The sequence below is a fragment of the Spermophilus citellus genome (assembly GCF_964194105.1).
Source record: "Spermophilus citellus genome assembly, chromosome: 1".
In the NCBI taxonomy this organism is placed as follows: Eukaryota; Metazoa; Chordata; class Mammalia; order Rodentia; family Sciuridae; genus Spermophilus; species Spermophilus citellus.
In genome coordinates, this window is record NC_138182.1 from 260,424,773 (window position 1) to 260,448,201 (window position 23,429).

Consider the following 23,429-nt stretch of genomic DNA (forward strand, 5'->3'; position numbering starts at 1 on the left):
TACCCTTCTATAAAATAACTTCTTAATGTAGAAAGCTCACCAATGAAAATTTAAAACAGTTTTATAATCAAAGAAACTTTGATTTGTAAAAGTTTTAAAAGTTTTGGGAATTCTTTAAAAATCAAATTGAGAAATAATAATTGTGTATGTTAAAAAATTGTGGATTATGATATGATGTTTTGATGTATGTGTATATTGAAGAATGAGTAAATAATTGCAGATTAATTAAATCAGGCTAATTAACCAATCCATCATCTCAGGCTTATCATTTTTTCTTGTGAGGTAAAGTCATTTACAAAAAAATGTATGGAGAAAGTGTGGTGTTATTTAAATGGTACAACACTTCACCTATACAGGAAGAATAACCTTCAGTGATTTATTGTACAAAATATTAACTATAATAACTAATAATACTCTTTATTTCAAAATTGCTAAAACTGTAGATTTTAATAAGACTGGAATCCTAACTAGTCTCCCCTTCTGGTGTAGTCTTATACCACATTCATCACAATTCTTATTGTTCTGAACTTACGTATTTATCTTGTCCAAATCCATCTTTGAACTGATTGTTTATATAAATGCTGCTTTTTATGTTAGCCAAAGTTTGAAACTTGTTTCCTTTTTTATCCTTCTTTGTTTTAAATCTATTAAAATAATCATCATATGTAATCTGTCATTCTTTGAAATAATTTCTTCATTTGTCTTCCCTCCTTGGCTAATACTCTGGCTTTTCCTCCAACATACTTCACCAGATCACTGCAGTAGTCTCCTGATCATGCTACCTCTATTCTTGCTCTATTTCAAACAATTTTTCACTTTTCTACATCACAAATATAGACATTTTACTAGAAATTAAAAATCTTCATCAAGGCATAGTGTTTATGACCATGAATTTAAACTAGGATTAGTTTCATGCAAATTTAAGTATTATATTGGGAACATCCTTTTGCTTTTTTTGTTTATTTTATAATTTAAGCCTCTTCCATTGAAAAGGGATAATGTCAATATTTAAAAATAGTCTTTACATTATTATCATTATAATTTCCTAATGTCTATTGCCTCATTCACACATCCATAATGTGGCCCTTCATCCTGGAGGCTCTGCTACTTTGCCCCTTCTTTATGCCTCCCATACATACCAATTGTTTTGTTTTCCATTGTTTTTTAAATTTCATTTCTCAGGAAGCCTTTACCTGTTTTCACAGCTGGTGTTTCCATATGTATCTTTCACCTTTAAACACCTTCCACTCTTTTTTGTTTTCTCCTAAATAAATAATTGGCATATCTCATTTTGACATTTTCTTTTCAGGGCAACTTCTAAGGTAACACTTCACTCCCCACCCTGACATTCATCAAGTTAAGTATAGTTTTGAACCATGCTACTAAAAGGTAAAATAAATTAGGAAAACATAGATGTCCATTTTAAATAACTCAATATATATTTCTTCTCTCTCTCACACACACACACAAACACACACACATATATTTATACATGTATATTCATAAGAAAACCAAATGATTATTCTCTTTTTAAATAGCATCTTCTCAAATAAATAAAAGGATTTTTCTATCATTGATTAATAGAAAAAATCAGAATAGAAATAAATTAAATTACATATTAGAAATCTCTAAAGTCCATAATATTTTATTGATCAGTGATTATTTTTCCTCAAAACATTTATAAAAGTATTTTGTATATTTATCTCTGTATCACCTGTTCTTTTACTTTAAGAGGAGAAAAAAATAATGAAGAAAATTATTGGAAAAAGATGATGGAGATGGATGGGTAAATAAAGAATAATGTAGTTATGAAAATCTGTCAATTTGGCAAAAATTGTAGAATTAACTGAAAAGTTCACTTTATTGAGTTGGCTAGGCTAATTAATGTACTAGAGAATCACCTGGAGCCATCAAAATTATGGTCTACATAAATGTTGAATGTAAATCTTTGATTAAGCAACATACTTTTAAGTAGGATACTAATGGTGCAATACAGTTTATCTTTTCATGGTTTTATGTCATTATTTTTCATAAAAGTAAACAACTACACATCATAATTATTAAAATTTTAATTTATCTTTAATTTTTAAGCTATACATATTTTATGCATATTAGGAATAAATTTGTATTGATTTCTTGAAACAGGAAAACAAAAAAAAATCAGAAACCACATATAAATGAATTATAAAGTACCTCTTCACAGTTATATTCTACGATTCTCTGCTTCATGCTTATTATACCTACAGGAAAAGAAATGTAAGAGATTTGTGAATTATCTATATTGTCCTGTATAATTTTAGAGTGTAAACATGGAAGTGTCACTGTGATGCTGAAATTTGCTTAAAGTCATGGAATACTAAGTACTGTGGACAAAGAATAGATAAATTTTTCAGTGACATCTATTTAATTCTTATAGTAATTATTGATAACCAACTTAGCTACATAGCAGAAAGTCTAAACGATTGTAATAAACTCTATAGAAATTTTGAATACATATGAATATATAATAAAAAATAATTGTACTTTTTTTCTATGTCTTTTCCTGTTATTTTCCAATATGTTTAACATAATGGTATTATTTTAAGGAAGTATTTTCTTGCCTTTTATGATTTAAGTAATGTTCAACACTTTATTGTGTTGTATTGATCTCTTCATGAAATTGAACTTGTAATTCTCAAAATTAAATATGATTCTACATCCTGTTTAGATTAATATTTAAATACTCATGGAAATACCTTCACTTTCAGTTATTTTATCCTCATTCAAAATACATAACAGTCTGAAAAATGTTTACATAAACAATAGCTTTCATAATCACTCCTCTTCTATTTGAATGGTTTTATAATCAGTGTTACAATGTCAAAGAAATGGAGCATTACACATATTCTTCACACAGAAGATGTTGACTAAGACAAATTGAAACATTCATGAAATTATAGGATATTATAAAGAAGTATATTGTCTGAATGTAATTTAATTTATAAATAAAAGATTTGCAAAAAATGGTAAAATTATTTTATTCATTTTACTATTGAGATTGTAATAATGGTGATTTTATTTTTTTATATCCACCTGATCTAATTTCTTCCAAAATATTTTATATATACTTTTTACCTTTTTATTAAAATATTATTTTCAGGAATTTTTATATAATACCATACATACATATTAAAAGGTCATTTTTGCAATTATTTTTAGTATATTTTTAAAATTTATTTTTTAACTGATACATAAAAATCATACATATAAACACAATATTAGTTAATAGTTAATACACATCTACATTGTGTTTGTTTAAATCAATTTAAACATATTTATATCCTTGATTATTTATTATTTCTTTATGGTGAATACTTTAAAAATTCATTTTATAGCTATTTGCAAACTTACTTTATTTTATTTATAATCAATCCAGAGTGCAATACCATACCAGAGCTTTTTTTAATGTTTTACTGTAACTTAGTACCTATTGATCAATCTTTCTCAATTGTTCCCACGTGCCTACTCTAAAAGGTTGAGGTATTTTGTAAATGGAAAGAAAATACTGAACAGTAGTTAAAAATGGTTGTAAAGGTCAGGTATGACCATGCGACCACTTGCAGAAACAAGGACATACTTTTTGTGACTCTTTTTCCTCATTTTGTTGAATGTATTTGTGAGTATGTGTGCAAATATTTCAAATAAACTTGTTTTATTCACTCCATTATCATGTAATATTAAAGATGATGACCTGAAATCTTACAATTTAATTATTGCTAATTATATATCATGGCATTTATGTTATAGCATTTTATTGAGAAAATAAACAGAACTCAAGGGTGAAGAAGGTAAACTCTGGGGAAGGAGTTAGTATTTTATTGTAAGCAGGGTTGCTGTGTCATGTTAGGTGGGATTATGACCTTGTTTCTGTTTTATTTGGAGACAATGTGTTGTGTAAAGAGATGTCGCCTGTGAAAGTCAATTTGGCAAGGATTGGAATTTTGATGGTAATTTCATGTGTCAACTTCACTAGCTTGTCCAGATATCTGGTAACATATTATTTTGGATGTCTGGGTGAGGTGTTTTGGGATGAGATTAACCTTTAAATCCATAGACTAAGCAAAGGGTATTGCCCACCACCACCACATGGGATGGTCTTCAATGCCTTGAAGTCTTGTGTACTAAAAAAAAATCTTGAGAAAGGAAGAATTTACCCTGACTATGAGTTGACACAGCAGGCTGGTCATCCTTTGGACTCAGATCCAGGGTAGGACTTACTCCATTCATTGAGTTCTTTTAGACTCAGATGAAAATGATATCATGGATTCTCACCAGTTCCAGCTTCCCATATCTATGCTTCTCAAACTCTACAATAATGTAAGTTAATTTCTTGCAATAAATTGACATATACTTGCTGTTTCTCTGGAAATCTCATATAATCTAAATTCAATTTTTAAAAAAATATTAATTGTGAAATCAAAACAAATTCAATAATAAATAATTTTCAAAATAAGGAGTGAGGATTTTTTGTTGTTCGTTTAAACTTTTAAAAATGACCTTAAGACATAAATTATATTCAATAAAAAGTGTACATTTAATTTATAAAATATTATAATTTTGACATGCATGTATCTGTCATTGATATGTTTTTTAAGTTGATTAGGGCAATAGCATCATAATTGCTTTATACTTTGCTTAAAATGCTAGAAGTCCAAAATATAACAAACTCCATATATATATAATATGAATAGTCCTTGTATGTTCTTAAATATATCTTCTTATTTTATATCATCTTATTTGGTTTGTAATAAGAAAAGTCATAGATAATAGCTAAAATAACTAGTACAGTACAGTATTTTTGATGATTTCATGTCCAAATACATTTCCAAAACATTGTAAAAAATGATATGTTGCATTTCAGTACAAAATTTACATTTTTTCTAGCTCCCACTTGTAATCTCAGGGTTTTGAGAGATCAAGGCAATAGGATCACAACTTCAAAGCCAGCCTCAGCAAAAGCTAGGTGCTAAGCAACTCAATGAGACCTTTCTAAATAATATATACGAAATAAAGCTGGGGATGTGGTTCAGTGGCTGAGTGCTCCTGAGTTCAATCCCCAGTACCCTAAATAAATAAATAAATAAGCAAACAAACAAACAAATTAATTAATTATTTTTTTTCATTTATTTCAGGTAAGTCAATTTATATATTTAAATCAACTCATATTAAATATTGCTTCATGACTACTATATTAGAGTTTGTGTAGTAAATGCAAAGTCAATATAATATTATTACTATGTGATATCTTTACAGCATAAGGATTTTGTGCTTGTGACTGGGCATGGTGGTACACACCTGTAATCATAAAGAGGCATGAGGTTGAAGCAAGAGGATTGCAAATTTGAGGCTAGCCTCAGCAATTTAACAAAACACTGTCTCAAAATTAAAACTAAATAAAATAAAGGGTGAGGGATGTAGCTTGTGGTAGAGAACCCATGGATTGAATTTCTAGTACTTGGAGGGCAGCAGGGGGTACTCCTGCTTGGTTTAAGATACAATTTACTGAACTTGAGTTCTTTGGGAAGAATTTTATGGCACAGAAGTGGCACATGCACAGAATTGCAATCCTGCCAGATACAGAATTCAGGGATGTCATTGTGACATCAATATCCTAGACAGTATACAAAGGTAAAAAAGTCACAGGGAAGAGACCAACTGTTGGGAGCCCTGTGTTAACTGGGCAATGTTTGAGCCATTATGGCAAGGAAGCCCTGCTCTGCAGCTCTGGGAACTTCTGGGACAAATTCCCTGGTAACAAAAAGTACAGATAATGCTGGACCCCTAACCTAGTGCACAACTCCAAGTTCAAACATAGCCTCTGGACATGGGCATAACCTACCAAGCCAAAAACACTTGTTTATTTCCTCTCTCATCCTACTCATCCTATCCACCATAAAGGAGATCAGTCAGTACAGATATATATCTATCTCAAACGCAGGATTTTTCTTTATTTGAAGTCAGACCCAAGTTGTCTGCTCAATCCACCATTTACAATATATATATATATATATATATATATATATATATATATATGTATTTTAATAAATAGAGTAAAAATAAAATAAACATATTCAAACTCAGCTTAAAATCAAGGCTTGACAGCACATTGTATTACCTACAATGTCCAGAATATGATAATATGAAAAAGCTACAAAAATACGAGATACTATTATACTATTATGTTATCTACATATAATTCACATATTTTGGAATAGGTGTTCACAGTGAATTATTATCATATCCACATATAATTAAGACAGGTAATTGCAATAAGTATACTGTTAACAGATGTGTTCATATATTACTGTACACATGTAATATCATTGTGTTTTATACTTTTGATTTATGGAGAAATTTCTAAGACAGTAGATTAGTTCTAGTATATCTCATATCTAGTTTTTCTCCTTTATTAACATATTACATTAATATAGTATGTTTTTTATAATTAATGAGCCAATACAGACTCATTATTGTTAACCAAAGTATATATTGTATTCACACTCCCTTAGTTTCTTCTTAATATCTTTTAAATGACACTTATTCCATTCACTATTCTTGTCTCTTTAGTATTTTGTGTACAGTGAAAATTACTCATTTTTTTGTCTTTAATCACCTTGACAATTTCAACTATATGTCATGTATTTCATAGAATGTCCTTCTCTCAGAGTTTATCTGTGTTTGTCCCTCATAATTAGTTTCAGATTATGTGTTCTGAGGAGATACATCAAAGTAGTAAATGTTCATTTCCACCTCATCCTATCAAGGGTACTATAAATATGTCATGTAATTATTTATATTAATCTTGATTTATCACCTAGTTCAGACTAGTTTTTAGTTAGTATTTCCTACATGAAATTACTCTATTTATCCTCTTTTTTCTTATCATATTCTTTGGTAAAAGAAAACTCATTATTTGTTGCCAACACATAGATTACAGATTTGTATTACACCTGTTTATTTGGGTTAAGCATTAAATGTGGGGGAATTGCTCAGCATGGAAGATTTGTTTTTTCTCCCAATTTGTTTAGTTAGTCAATCTTTTATTTATATTACTTTGGATTCATGGATTCATATTTCATGTTTTGAGTTACAATCCTAAATTATATCTTTTTTGTTGTTGTTGTTCTGCAGTTTCTCCATCTTAGTTCACTGAGAGCTCTTTCAATGGGTTCTATTTTCCCTTTGACATACACCATTATCATGGTTTCTTTTTCTGTGTATGTTCACATCATATTTTATGGCACTACAAGATGCTTCCTGGTCATCTTGTATATTTCTTGCCCTAATCAGAAAATCAGTCATTTCTTTGATAAGCCCGGTTCCTCAGAAAATGGCAATAGAAAAAAAGATATAGTTGCTAGGTGTGTTGTTGCTGCTGGGGTGTTATTATGAACCTTCATAGCTTCCCAGCAAAATCATATATATATATACACACACACACACACTGTATGAGACTAGCTCTAATAATATTAGTTTACACATGAGTTCATTATGATATTTACAGTTCGATGTTTTAACATATTAGTTTTCGTAATTGATAGAACAAAAAGGCAAATATCAGACTCTAGAAAATGGCATTAACCTAATCAACATCAATGTCAGTATTTATAAAGCAAATCAACCACATTCTCACAATGCACATTCTTTTCAAGTAAACATGGAACATTCACCAGATTATACATTGAGCTGGGATTGACAACAATCTTAGCCATGATCTGTTTATATATAATCATTATTATGTCTATACTTCAAAGCTTAATATATGGAATCATTCTATTCCCATCAAAACTTCTTCAATTTAACATTTTCATAACAAATTGACAATATAGAATTAAAATCAATATGAGCCTACCTTTGACCTAGAATGGTAAGGACAATTTTGAAGATAAACACAGGAAAATCTACATTATTATATTTCAAAATTTTTGAAATTATAATAAAGAACACAATGAGACGTTGGTTATAGTACAGATAAAAGAAAGTGAACTATAAAATTCAGAAATAAACCCACAGGCACACTATGACTTACATTTAGAAAAAAATGCATCAATACAATATCATTGCAGAAGAAATCATAGTAATTCTACCTTCGCAACAGTATATCAGTAACTTTAAAAATGAAGACACTTCACCCATAACTCACATTGTTTACAAATATAAATTATATATGTATCATAAATCTAAACAATAAATTTCCAATGAAAATATTTATAAAACAGGAACATGAACTCATGACATAAAGGTGGGCAAACATTTCATGTAACACCCGTAGTCACTTCTATTTTCATGATCTTACCCCTGGCACAAACACACATCCCCCTCCCCCTTATTTTGGTCTATCTTCTGATTCTTGACTTTATGAGTCTGGCTTATTTCATTTACCATGATGTTCTCTAGTTCCATCCATTTTCTAGCAAAGGTCAATATTTTATTCTTCTTTATGGTTAAATAGAATTTCATTGTGTATGTATACCACATTTTCCTTACCAATCAGTCTATTAATAAACCCCTGGCTGGTTCTATAACTTGATCATTTTGAATTACCCTGCTATAAACACTGATGTGTCTGTACCAATATAAAACAACAATTTTGGTTCTTTTGGATAAATATCAAAGAATGAGATAGATGCATAGCATATTGGTTCCATTGTTAGTTGTTTGGGGGAATCTTCATGATGCTTTCCAGAGTGGTTGTACTAATTCGCAGTTCCATCAATAATGTATGAGTGTACATCCCCCCTCCCCATTTTCACCATTATATTATTATTTGAATTCTTTTTTAAAATATACTTTTAGCTGTCAAAGGACCTTTATTTTATTTACTTATATGAGGTATTGAAAATCGGACCCAGTGCCTTACACATTCTATCACTGAGTTACGACTCCAGCCCTTTATTTGAATTCTCAATAATTCAAATTTTAACTGGAGTGAGATAAGATCTCAGAGTAATTTTGATTTGTATTTCCTTGATTACTAAAGATGTTGAACTTTTTTTTTATATTTGTGATTTCTATTTCTTCTTTTGAGAAGTGTCTGTTCAGTTCTTTTGCTCATTTTTTAATTGAGTTCTTTGTAGGTTGTTGGTATTTTTTAGTTCTTTAGATATTCTTCTTATTAATCCCCTGTCTGAGGAACAATGCCAAAGACCTTCTCCCATTCTGTAACCTCTATATTCATGCTCTTAGATTTTTTTTTCCTTTGCAGAGAGGGAAATTTTTAATTTAATGACATTCTACCTATTGATTATTGGTTGTAATTCTTGTTAAAGAAGTTGGTACTTGTGTCAATATTTTGGATTTCTGAACCCACATTTTCTTTTAGCCATTAAAAAGTTTCTGATCTAATTCCAATGTTTTTTTTTTATTGGTTGTTCACAACATTACAAAGCTCTTGACATATCATATTTCATACATTAGATTGAAGTGGGTTATGAACCCCCAATTTTACCCCAAATGCAGATTGCAGAATCACGTCGGTTACACATCCACAATTTTACATAATGCCCTATTAGTAATTGTTGTATTCTGCTACCTTTCCTATCCCCTACTATCCCCCCTCCCCTCCCCTCCCATCTTCTCTCTCTACCCCATCTACTGTAATTCATTTCTCTCCTTGTTTATTTTCCCATTCCCCTCACAACCTCTTATATGTAATTTTGTATAGCAATGAGGGTCTCCCTTCATTTCCATGCAATTTCCCTTTTCTCTCCCTTTCCCTCCCATCTCATATCTCTGTTTAATGCTAATCTTTTCTTCCTGCTCTTCCTCCCTGCTCTGTTCATAGTTGCTCTCATTATATCAAAGAAGACATTTCGTATTTGTTTTTTAGAGATTGGCTAGCTTCACTAAGTATAATCTGCTCTAGTGCCATCCATTTCCCTGCAAATTCTATGATTTTGTCATTTTTTAGTGCTGCGTAATACTCCATGGTGTATAGATGCCACATTTCCACATTTTTTTTAATCCATTCATCTATTGAAGGGCATCTGGGTTGGTTCCACAGTCTAGCTATTGTGAATTGTGCTGCTGTGAACATCGATGAATTCATTTATTAGTTCTAGTAGTTTCTTTGTAGACCCCTTTGGGTCTTCTAGGTATAGAATCATGTCATCTGCAAATAGTGATAATTTAAGCTCTTCTTTTCCTATTTTTATGCCTTTAATTTCTTTAGTCTAATTGCTCTGGCCAGTGTTTCGAGAACTATATTGAATAGAAGTGGTGATAGAGGGCATCCCTGTCTTGTTCCAGATTTTAGAGGGAATGCCTTTAACTTTTGTCCATTCAGAATGATGCTAGCCTGAGGCTTAGCATAGATAGCTTTTACAATGTCAAGGTAAGTTCCTGTTATCCCTAGTTTTTCTAATGTTTTGAACATAAAGGGATGCTGTACTTTGTCGCATGCTTTCTCTGCGTCTATCGAGATGATTATATGGTTCTTATCTTTAAGTCTATTGATGTGGTGAATAACATTTATTGATTTCCGTATATTGAACCATCCTTGCATCCCAGGGATGAATCCTACTTGATCATGGTGCACAATTTTTTTGATGTGTTTTTGTATTCTACTCGCCAGAATTTTATTGAGGATTTTTGCATCTAGGTTCATTAGAGATATTGGTCTGTAGTTTTCTTTCTTTGAGGTGTCTTTGTCTGGTTTCGGAATCAGGGTGATGTTGGCCTCATAGAATGAATTTGGAAGAGCTCCCTCTTTTTCTATTTCCTGAAATAACTTGAAAAGTATTGGTATTAATTCTTCTTTAAAGGTTTTGTAAAACTCTGCTGTATACCCATCCGGTCCTGGGCTTTTCTTGGTTGGTAGTCTTTTGATGGCTTCTTCAATTTCATCCATTGATATTGGTCTGTTCAAATTGTGTGTATCCTCCTGACTCAGTCTGGACAAATCATATGACGTAAGAAATTTATTGATGTCTTCAGTATCTTCTATTTTATTGGAATATAGGTTTTCAAAATAATTTCTAATTGTCTTCTGTATTTCTGTAGCATCTGTTGTGATATTGCCTTTTTCATCCCGTATGTTAGTAATTTGAGTTCTCTCTCTTCTTCTCTTCGTTAGCATGGCTAAAGGTCTGTCAATCTTATTTATTTTTCAAAGAACCAACTTTTAGTTTTGTTAATTTTTTCAATAGTTTCTTTTGTTTCAATTTCATTGATTTCCACTCTGATTTTAATTATTTCTTGCCTTCTGCTACATTTGCTGTTGTTTTGCTCTTCCTTTTCTAGGGCTTTGAGATGAAGTGTGAGCTCATTTATTTGTTGTTTTTTTTCTTTTTTTGAGGAAAGACCACCAGGCGATGAATTTTCCTCTTAAAACTGCTTTCATTGTGTCCCATAGATTCCGATACGTTGTGTCTGTATTTTCATTTATCTCTAAGAATTTTTTGATTTCCTCTTTTATGTCTTCTGTAACCCATTGATTATTCAGTAACATATTGTTCATTTTCCATGTGATGTAGGATTTTTCCTTCCTTCTTTTATCATTGATTTCCAGTTTCATTCCATTATGATCAGATAAAATGCAAGGTATTATCTCCACCCCTTTATATTTACTGAGGGTTGCCCTATGGCATAATATATGGTCTATTTTTGAGAAGGATCCATGTGCTGCTGAGAAAAAAGTATATCCATTTGATGATGGTTGATATATTCTATATATGTCAGTTAAGTTTAGGTTATTGATGTGGTATTGAGTTCTATAGTTTCTTTATTCAACTTTTGTTTGGAGGATCTGTCCAATGGTGAGAGAGGTGTGTTGAAGTCACCCATAATTATTGTGTTGTGGTCTATTTGATTCTTGAACTTGAGGACAATTTGTTTTATGAATGTCGCAGCACCATTATTTGGTGCATAAATATTGATAATTGTTATGTCTTGTTGGTGAATGGTTCCTTTTAACAGTATATAATGTCCTTCTTTATCCCTTTTGATTAACTTAGTCTTGAAGTCGATTTTATTCGATATGAGGATGGCCACCCCTGCTTGCTTACGAGGACCGTGTGAGTGGTATATTTTTTCCCATCCTTTCACCTTCAGCCTGTGTATGTCTTTTCCAATCAGATGTGTCTCCTGAAGGCAGCATATTGTTGGATTTGTTTTTTTAATCCATGATACCAGCCTATGCCGCTTTGTTGGAGAGTTTAAGCCATTAACATTCAGAGTTACTATTGATATATGGTTTGTACTTCCATCCATGTTTGATTATTTGTCCTTTTTTAAAAAAAATTAGTTTGTTTCTCCATGATTATCCTTTCCCTCGCCCTCTGTCTTTACCGAGGCACTTCCCACTGATGGTTTTGGTTATTGTTTTTCATTTCTTCCTCGTGTAGTGTTTTGCTCAAAATGCTTTGCAATGCTGGTTTTCTGGCTGCAAATTCTTTTAACTTTTGTTTATCATGAAAGATTTTTATTTCGTTGTCATACCTGAAGCTTAATTTTGCTGGATACAGAATTCTTGGTTGGCATCCATTGTCTTTCAGTGTTTGAAATACATTGATCCATGACCTTCTTGCTTTCAGGGTCTATGATGAAAAATCTATTCTTAACCTTATTGGTTTACCCCTGAATGTAATCTGTCTCCTTTCTCTTGTAGCTTTTAATATTTTCTCTTTGTTCTGTATATTGGATATCTTCATAACAATGTGTCTTGGCGTTGGTCTACTGTGATTTTGTGTGCTCGATGTCCTGTATGCATCTTCAATTTGTATATCTGTTTCCTTTTTTATTTCTGAAAAGTTTCCTGTAATTATTTCATTCAGCAGGTTACTCATTCCCTTGGTTTGAATCTCTGTACCTTCTTCTATCCCGATAACTCATAAGTTTGGTTTTTTTATGTTGTCCCATAACTCTTGAATGTTTTTCTCGTGATTTTTTACCAGCCTTTCTGAGTTGGCTAGACTCTTTTCAAGATGATATATTTTGTCTTCATTATCTGATGTTCTGGCTTCTACTTGCTCCACTCCGTTAGTGATACTCTCAATTGAGTTTTTAATTTGGTTTATCATTTCCTTCATTTCTAGAATTATTGTTTGATTATTTTTTATAATCTCTATCTCCTGATAAAGATGCTTAACTTCTTCTTTTAGCTGTTTATGTAATTTATTCTCAATGTGTTCTTTCACTGCTTGAATTTGCTGTCTCGTATCCTCTTTAAGGTTCCATTCCATCTGTCTAAGGTGTTCCTTGAGGTCTTTATATGACCATTTTTCTGATGACTCTAGGTCCTCCTGAATATTTAGGCTGTCCTGCATTGTTTGTACTCCTTTTCTTCCTTGCTTTTTCAAGTTGCTCCTGTTACTTCTTGTTCTGTTTGACTGCTGAGTTACTGTTTACTCCTATAAATTTATTAGATTCTTGGGAGGAAAGGTATTAGAAGGGGAGGGAAGAAGTCACTAAAGAGAATGAGAGTAAGCAGGTAGAATTCAAGGAAGGGGGGATAAGATAATTGAAAATAAATGAAAAGACAAAAGAAGAAAAAAATAGGAAATAAAAAAAGAAAAAAAAATTAATAAAATAATTAAAAAAATTAAGATTAAATTTAGAAGAAAAAAATTTAAAAAAATTGTTAAAAAAATTTAACAAAACAACAAGAAAGAAAAATGAAAATGAAAGAAAAATCCAAATCAAAAAAAAAGAGAGAAAAGAAAAAAAGAAAAAAAAAACTAATAAATGCAGTCTTAGAGTTTGATTAACTTCTCTTCCAGTAGGTGGCGCTGTGCCCACCAGCCAAGTTTCTCCTGTCAATACACGGGAACCAATCACTGTGCAGCAGCTCCTCCCAGACTGGGCGAGTCTCCATTCCTGAGTGCCTAGGGCCTCCTCTTGTGTCTAGTCACTTCCCACTTTTCCTCTAGCCAGGCCCCTCTCACAGGTGCTGCTCACCACAATACTGGCTACACACCAGGTCTGCTGCTCCCGGGAGCCCTGTTTTCATGAATGACTGGGCATACTCTCCCTGTTTGCCATTCCCTCAGACCCTAAGTTTGTAGAGCTTGGGGCTGAGAATCCTCAGCGAATTTTACTTGCCCTCCGGTAGCCACGCCCCCAGTAGCTGGTGCAAGAGACCTCAGCTGTCAGCACTGGTGGGAGCGGTAGTTCAGCGCCATGGGTCCCGCGCCACCTCTGATTCCCTCGGTCTGGCTATCATGCTCACAGGAGAGCTGGGAGAGGCCCTTAAGGTTTCCCCGATGTGTGGAGAGGGAAGGCTAGGGAATTACACACCTGTAGCCGCAGGTTTCAATGAAGTTATCTCCTCCGATGCAGTCTGATGATGTCAGTTCTCTTCCATGGTGGTATCTCTTGTAAATGGCAACAGTTCGTTTCCCTTTGCCGGGTGACCAATGCAATGGGTGGGTCCTTACTGTCTCTCCCAAGCCCCGTTTCAAACCTGTGGCCACTACCTATGAAGGCTCGGTAGGCATTTACCTCCGTAGGATGAGAAGGGCTGACCAGTTGTTTCAGCCAGATGGATTAGTGCTGAGTCAAAGCTGTTTGTCTGTGGGAAGCAGGCGAACGGGAGCTTGAATTCAGCCGATCCGGGCTCAGTGTGTGTTCTGAGAGGCCCAGACTGTTCGCCCCAGATCCACATCAGCTCAGCATTGCCTCCCCTACCCCACGTGCTGCTCTGCCCTCCCCCAATTCCAATGTTTTTGATTCACTTTATGGTGACTTTTTATTCAGCATGAAGATAGGAATCTAGTTTCATTCAGTATTCTCAACACTGCTTAAAACATGTAGAGAAAACATAGAGTAGACTAATTTCAAACAATGAAACTGAAGGAGCAATTAAAAATGCTCCAACTAAGAAAAGCCAAAGATTAGGTGTATTCTTATCCTAGTTATACAACACCTTTAAAGAAGAACTAGAGGCAATCCTCCTCAAATTATTCCATGAAATAGAAAAAGAGGGAAGAGAGCCAAATTCATTCTATGAAACCACAATCACCCTGATAACAAAACTAGTCAAAGATTCATCAAATAAGAAAAATACTTCAGGTCTATATCTTTCATGAACAAATATGCGAAAATCCTTAAAAAATATTGGCAAACCACATTCAAAAGCACATTAAGAAAAGAGTATATCATGATCAAGTAGGATTCATCCCAGGTATGCAAGGACAGTTCAACATATGCAAATCAATAAATGCAACTCACCACATAAATAGAGTTGAAGGACAAAAATCACATAATTATCTTAATAGATGAAGAGAAAGCATCTGACAAACTTAAGAATACTTTTTATATCTTTTTTTAATCTTCATTTTAAAGTGAATTTACTGTACATAACATATACTTGCCCTGTATTTTTTATCCACTCTCTCTCATTAGCGTGTTTGGAAATTCAGTTTTTAAAATATAATTTATAAAATTGCATTAATAATTATTATATTTGTAACATTGCTTGTCCATTGCCAAGCCGTCTCCCCCCCCCCTCCATATGTCTAAATAAATGCAGAGAGAGTGAGAGAAAGCTGCATGTATATAATAGAAAGGAATAAAGTTCTAAAATAAATCATAAGTTCTCCCTTAGAAAAAAGAAAACTAAATTTCACAATCTGAAATAAATTCCTTAAAAGTCACCATCTACCAAAAATATAAATAAATTAAGATTTTAAAACAAAACAACAAAACAATACCACAAGAAGAAATACTTTAAACAGGACTCTAACAATTAGGAAAAAAAATCAATAAGTAATACCATTACAAAACAGAAAGAACTGGGCTAAAATGGTATCACTGGTGAATTCTATCAAGCATTTAAGAAAAATTTGTTACAAAATTTTAAAAATTTGTTCCTGAAAATAAAAGTAAAATTATAAATACTAACTCATTCTGTCAGGCCAAAATTACCCTTAAACCAATTGCAATAAGCAATTGAAACTTGCAATTAATAACAACACTTTTTAGATTAATACAAATATTTACATATATTTAATAAATATGTGTAAGATGTACACAGTTCTCATAAAAGAAAAAAAAAGAAGAAATGAGGAGGTATTACATTGTCATTATTAGAAAGATTCGATATTCTACAGATGTCAGTTCTTCCCCACTTGATCTAATCATTACCAAATTTAAAGCAAGTTATATGTGGATATATACATACTAACTGTAAAGTTTATGTGGAGAGGCCAAAGACTCAGAATAATCATCAAAACATTGGGAAAAAAAGCTGGAAAACTGACAATAACCAATTTGAAATTTTTCTAAAAAATATAATAATCAGGAGAATGTGATGTTGATGAAACAACGAACAGATTAATAGAAGAAAATAAAAAAGCCCAGAAATGGATCCAAGTAAATATATTCAATTGTTCTTTTGTAAAAAGAGAAAGAATTGCTTTTTTAGTCAGTAATGCTGCAAACATGAATATCAGCATTGAAAAATGAATCTAGATACAGTTTACACATTTCACACACAAACACACCTCAAAATAGTCATACCCTTGTTTTCCTCAGTTTGTTCATTTCTGTGACCCAATGACCTCGTGAGAACAACAAAAAGGAGAAAAAATATATTTGGGGCTCACAGTTTTGTAGGTCTCAGTCCACTGATGACAGACTACATTGCTCTGGGTCCAAAGTGAGGCAGAACATCACAATCGAAGGTCTTGGTGGAAGAAAGCAGCTCATGTCACAGAAACAGGAACCAGAGAGAATTCTGCTCATCAGGGACAAAATACAAACCCAAAAGCCATATCCCCAGTGACCCACCTCCTCCAGGAGTTCCCTACCTGCCTATTGTTACCCAGTTAATCCATATCAGTGGATTAATGCAGTGGATTAGTTTAAGGCTCTTATGACTCCCTCATTTCACCCTTAAACTTTCTTGCATTGTCTTACATATGAATTTTTTGGGGGAAACACCTCATATCTAAACCATAACAGCCTTAAATGTTAAAAGCAAACCTATAGATGTATGGAAGATAATGAAAAAATCTAAATCGTCTTATGATTGGCAATCTACATTAGGTACAAATGTATGATCCATAAAAAAATCACAAACTGAATTTCATGAAAATTACAAATATGTTCTCTGTGAAAATTATTATTAACAGAATGAAAAAGGCACAGTCCAGGGAAAATGGTAGCAAACTACTTATCTGGCAGAAATCTCAAAAAAAAAAAAAAAAAATATATATATATATATATATATATATATACATACACATACACAAATTATCAGAGAACAAACAACCCAACTAAAGAAAAGAAAAAAACTTAAGATCTGAGGAGTCATCTTACCAAATAGACAGAAACAAATAAAATGAGCATATGAAAATGTACAACATTGAATTTCCTTAGGTAACTGAAAACTAAATGGGATACCACTTCATTCATATTAGAATGACTAAATTTCAAAGTCCTGGGAGCACTAAATGTTGATGAGGATGTAGACCATAGGAATTCTTGTTCATTGCTGGTATGAATACAAAATATTGAAGCCACTTTGTAATGTAGTTAGGAAATGTCTCACAAAGCTCAATAGTCTTACCATATTACCTAACCAGGTAGTTACCTGAATATGTCGAAATACCCCTACACAGATGTTTTTACAACTTTAGACATAATTCCCAATTACTGGAAGCAGCCAAGATGTCCCTTGGTAGCTGAACTGATAATTGATTATACATCCCTAAAAAAATATTATTCAGTAGTAAAAAGAAATTAGCTACCAACCTAAATAATACACAAAGGAACATTAAATTCAGATTACTACATGATAGGAACTAGTCTGCAAAATACTATAGACTACATGATTCTAATTTCATTACATTCTCAGGAAGGCAAAAGTGTAGAGAATAGAAAGATAGCCATTCTAAGACTAAATGGATGTTAGGAATGAATAGATCTAGCAAAGGGAATCTTTATGCATTGAGACTACTCTATAAGATGCTGTAATGGGGGATACAAGGAACACGCATTTGTTGAAACTCAGATCTGTACAGAACAGAAACTGAATTCTAATGTGAACTATATGGACCATAGTAACAGTAATGTAACAATAATGATTCCAAACTAACACAAGATGCTTATAAGAGAGACAACTATGTGTGTGTGTGTGTGTGTGTAGGCATATGAAAACTCATTACTTCATGCTATCTTCTGTAAAACTAAAATTGCTCTAAGAAATAAAGTTTATTAATAACTGAAGTCAAAAGTTAAATTGAAAAGAAAGATAAGTGTGTGAAATACTGAAAAACTTCTGTTCAGACTTTAAAATGGAGCAGAGCCATTGTCTACATGGATTTTAACTCATGAGTGATCTGAAATAAGGCAAATTACACGGTACAGTGGAGTTAATTTTGAAATTCAAGTACAAGTAAACTGCTGAGAATAATTAATCAAGAAATATTATTGGAGAAAATGAATTTGTATTAATATACTGGGACACCTCACTTGATTTGTAAAGTTAAGTCAGGAATTAGAAAGAAGAGTCCTGCTTTCTATCTTCCATAGTATACTTTTGAAAATAAGCTTGAGTTTATCCAAGTTGAGCCTCGTGTAATAAACATTGTTTCAGAAAACTGAAATTGTGCTTAGAATATTCCATTACAAATAATCACTGAATTAAAAAAAATGAATGAATATCTCCTATTCAACCAATATACATAAACAAAGCTTCTTACACTCCTCACTTCCTCATGTTAAACAGCTCAACATAATGCAGTTTTAAACTAGGATCAATGTCATATTAATGCATTTCAAGAAGCACTCCTACTGGATACAAACAATAATGAAAGGATCAGCCAACTTGGTTCTGAGAAAACTTTTCTGTTTCCATAAGGTAAACACAAATTGACTTTGACATTTTTCATTTTGTTAAACTTTGTTACATTATGAAGAGCCCTTGCTTGGCTGTAGGTAACTTTCCATAGAGCAAATGTTCATACTCATTCAATCCACACGGAGATTTCTTCCATTTTTCTAGGCATCTTCAGAATGGCAATATCTTGGTGTCCACAGCTCAGGAACTCTCTATCCTTAGAATGCCATGTAGACTTCTCCACTTAACTGCTCCCTGTCATTGTGGCATAGAAAATAAGAACCAACCCACTGCCTATCAGAGTTAAGGGTGGAATCTAGGAGGGTACCCTTCCCTCTCCAAACACAATGTTTTCTAGTGGTTTAGTATACACAATCAAAGTTGACTGAAGAACCCTACAACATGAACTGTCACTTGTCCTCACATCTTTCACAGAGCAACTAATCTTATGTATTTGTGGAATAGCCCATGGATATGGGAAAAGAAAACTAGTTTTAAATGATTACACACTCTAGGAATAATTTCACTGCTATACACTGTGTATGGGAGTTACTTTAGACCTGCACTGTGACAATTCTATTGTTTTTTCAGGATGCATCAAAGTCTGGTATTTACTTTTCATTGGGACAGAATGTGCTGGGTAAACTGGTAGTTTAAAATACCTGTTTACAGTTCCAAATTACATCTGGGTATGATGAGGCAATCCTGTAATCCCAGCCACATGGGAGACTGAGTCAGGAGGATCACAAGATTGGTGCCAGTCTCAACAAATTAAGGAAACACTCAGAAGCTTAGTGAGACACTGTCTTGAATTATAAATAAATAAATAAATAAATAAATAAATAAATAAATAAAACTGGGGATGTAGTTCATTGGTAAAGTTCCTCTGTTTTCAATCCCCTGTACCAAAACAACCCCAAAACAAATGAACAAAAAAAAATCTATGGTAATGTCCTGGGTCAATGTGTTTATAATATTTAGGATCCTATAGATTGATAGCTTGGTTTAATCAGTTGCATGTCTAAATTGTGTACAAACCCTGAGGGGATATAAATATTCTTTCTGATATCTTCTGCCAAAGATACTCTGATACCAAAAATTTTTATTCTCACTTGGTGTTTCACAACTTGACCAAGATTTTAACTTGCTTTTCTCCCCTATTTTGATTTCAGGAATCTTTAAGCAAAGGACAATTTCCTCATATCGAGTATGGATTGTGATGAAAAAAAAATACAAATTTGGAGTCCAAATTAATTAGTCACTCTATTATTAAAGATCAAACGAGTGGATGAATTTAACTTTCTACCAATAGTAGCACCATATTTTTCTGAGAGACTCTCTTAATACAAATAGGCAAAAACAAAACTTCAAACAAACAAACATACAAAAAACCTTAATCCTTCAACTCTTCTTAAATACACTGCTGAGTAATTTCTTCTTAATTATCTAGCCATACACACCAAGCAACTATCACTAGGGGATACAGCTGACTAGTAGGCATTTTATAAGGATAAAGAGGGCAAAATGACCTACTGTAGATAGACTCAGTTTTAGAAGTGAATTATACTGCACAAAAGTTCCAAGGGGCTGAGACAGTTTCATGATGAAGACTACAATGGAGTTTGTGAGCTTAGTGGATGTGGAAGCAACTGCTGTTAAAGCTGGTTGAACTATGAGTGTCTGCAGAACAATGAGTCAGAAGATGACAGATTTCTGCACGGCACACAAATTGTGCTCTCAAAATATTTGCTCCCAAGGGAGAATTAAGTCCTGTTCAAGTAACAATTATGTTATATTCATTAATTTGCTCTGTTATTTAAGGTTTAATGAGATAATATTGGTAAAGACTTATCTTAGTTCCTAACATATAACATGCCCTCAATAAATTAGAATTTGATTAAGACTGCTCTTTTGTTACTATTGTTCTGTAGTTTAGTTTAAGGTCTGGTTAGTGATGCCAGCTGCTTCACTCTTACTGCTAAGGATTGCTTTAGCTATTCTGGCTCTTTTATTTTCTAGATGAATTTCATGATTGCTTTTCCTATTTCTATGAGGAATGCCACTGGGATTTTGATCTGAACTGCATTAAATCTGTAGAGTGCTTTTGGAAGTATGGTCATTTTGATAATATTAATTCTGCCTATCTAAGAGCAAGGTAGATCTTTCCATATTCTAAGATCTTCTTTGATTACTTTCTTTAGGGTTCTGTAGTTTTCATTGTATAGATAATTCATCTCTTTTGTTGATTCCCAAGTATTTTATTATTTTTTTTGAGGTTATTATAAATGGGGTAGTTTTCCTCATTTCCATCTCAGAGGATTTGTCACTGATATACAGAAATGCCTTTGATTTATGGGTATTGATTTTATAACCTGCTACTTTGCTTAATTCCTTTACTAGTTCCAGAAGTTTTCTGGTGGAGATTTTTGGGTCTTCTAGGTATAGAATCATATTGTCAGCAAATACTTAGCAAATAGTGCTAATTTAAGTTCTTCTTTTTCTATACATATCCCTTTAATTCCTTTCATCTGTCTAATTGCTCTGGCCAGTGTTTCAAGGACTGTGTTAAATGGAAGTGGTGAAAGAGGGCATCCCTGTCTGCCGCAGTCTTGGCTGGGCACAAGATCATGAGCCACCACACAGCTTTGTCGATTCAAACAGCAATTCTTTATTCCCGAACTCACACCGGCCTCTACACACACGTTTTGGGGAAATCCCAGTTCTGCCGCCCAATTCACCTACTCCACGAGGCTTTTTTCCAAATACTTTTTTAATCTCACGAGAACTCAACGGGAACTCAGGCAGCAGGAATGCCCTATTCCCAGCAGCAATAATCTTCAACCTCGAACTTCCCTAAAACCCATATTGTCTTAAACTGGGAACGCCTTAAACTTGTCTTAAACCAGGAACGCCCTAAACCCAAGGAGCCGGATACTTTCTCAAACCTGCAGGATACACCCTAATCCTGGATCCACCCTCGTCCTTGAGCAGGGTCACCTTTCTCAAACACACATGCGATGTCAACAGCGAAATTCCAAGGCAAATCCATTTAACATGGGGTACGCTGGCAAGGAAATTTCGATGCGTCATTCCTACTTGGCAATGGCCCTCAGCACCTGTCTTGTTCCAGTTTTTAGAGGGAATGCCTTCAATTTATCTTCATTTAGAATGATGTTGGCCTGGGGCTTAGCCTTTATGATGTTGAGATATGTTCCTGTTATCCATAGTTTTCCTAGAGTTTCAAACATTAAGGGGTGCTGCATTTTGTCAAATGCTTTTTCTGCATCTATTGAGATGATAATATGATTCTTATCTTTGAGTCTATGGATGTGATGAATTACATTTATTGATTTCCTTATGTTGAACCAACCTTGTATACCTGAGATGAATCCCACTTGATCATAGTGCACAGTCTTTTAGATATGTTTTTGTATTCGATTTGCCAGAATTATATAGAGAATTTTTGCATCTATGTTCATTAGATATATTGGTCTAAAGTTTTCTTTCTTTGATGTGTCTTTGCCTGGTTTTGGAATCATGGTGATATTGGCCTCATAGAATGAGTTTGGAAATGCTGCCTCTTTTTCTATTTCCTGAAATAAATTAAAGACTATTGGTACTAGTTCTTCTTTAAAGGTCTTGTAGAACTTGGCTGTATAACCGTCCAGTCCTGGGCTTTTCTTGGTTGGTAGGCTTCTGATGGCATCTTCTATTTCATCACTTGATATTGGTCTGTTTCAATTGTGTATATCTTCTTGATTCAGTCTTGGCAAGTCATATGACTTAACAGACTGGTTGACCAATGGTACACAGGACACAATAAAGGACACAGAGACTAACCCAGAAAATTACAATTATCATATACTAGACAAAGGCACCAAAAACATGCATTAGAGAAAACCTATCCTCTTCAACAAATGGTGCTGGGAAAACTGAAAATCCATATGCAACAAAATGAAATTAAACCCCTATCTCTCACCATGCTCATAACTCAACACAAAATGGATCAAGGACTTAGGAATACAACCAGAGACTGACCGTGTGTAGAATAGAAGAAAAAGTAGGCCCTAATCTCCATCATGTGGGATTAGGCCTCAACTTCCTTAATAAGACTCCTGTAGCACAAGAATTAAAACCAAGAATCAATAAATGGGATAGACTCAAACTAAAAAGTTTCTTCTCAGCAAAAGAAACAATCAATGACTTGAATAGAGAGCCTATATTTTGGGAGCAAATTTTTCTCTCTCACACATCATGTAGAGCACTAATCTCTACAGTATATAAAGAACTCAAAAAGCTAAACACCAAAAAAACAAATAACCCAATCAATAAACGGGCCAAGGATCTGAACAGACACTTCTCAGAAGACAATATTCAATCAATCAACAAATATATGAAAAAATGTTCATCATCTCTAGCAATTAGAGAAATGCAAACCAAAACTACTCTAAGATACTATCTCACTCCAGTCAAAATGGCAGCTATTATGAAGATAAACAACAATAATTGTTGGCGAGAATATGGGGGGAAAGGCACACTCATACATTGCTGATGGGACTGCAAATTCGTGCAGCCAATATGGAAAGCAGTATGGAGATTCCTTAGAAAT

At 33.2% G+C, this 23,429-nt stretch overlaps 1 protein-coding gene across 1 annotated transcript in view; it reads right to left on the reverse strand.

Moving 5' to 3' along the window:
- CDH9 (cadherin 9) overlaps positions 1-23,429 on the reverse strand; it is a gene marked incomplete at both ends in the record, with an annotated part of 117,194 nt that overhangs the window by 36,062 nt on the left and 57,703 nt on the right. The gene's annotated exons all lie outside the window — the stretch shown is intronic.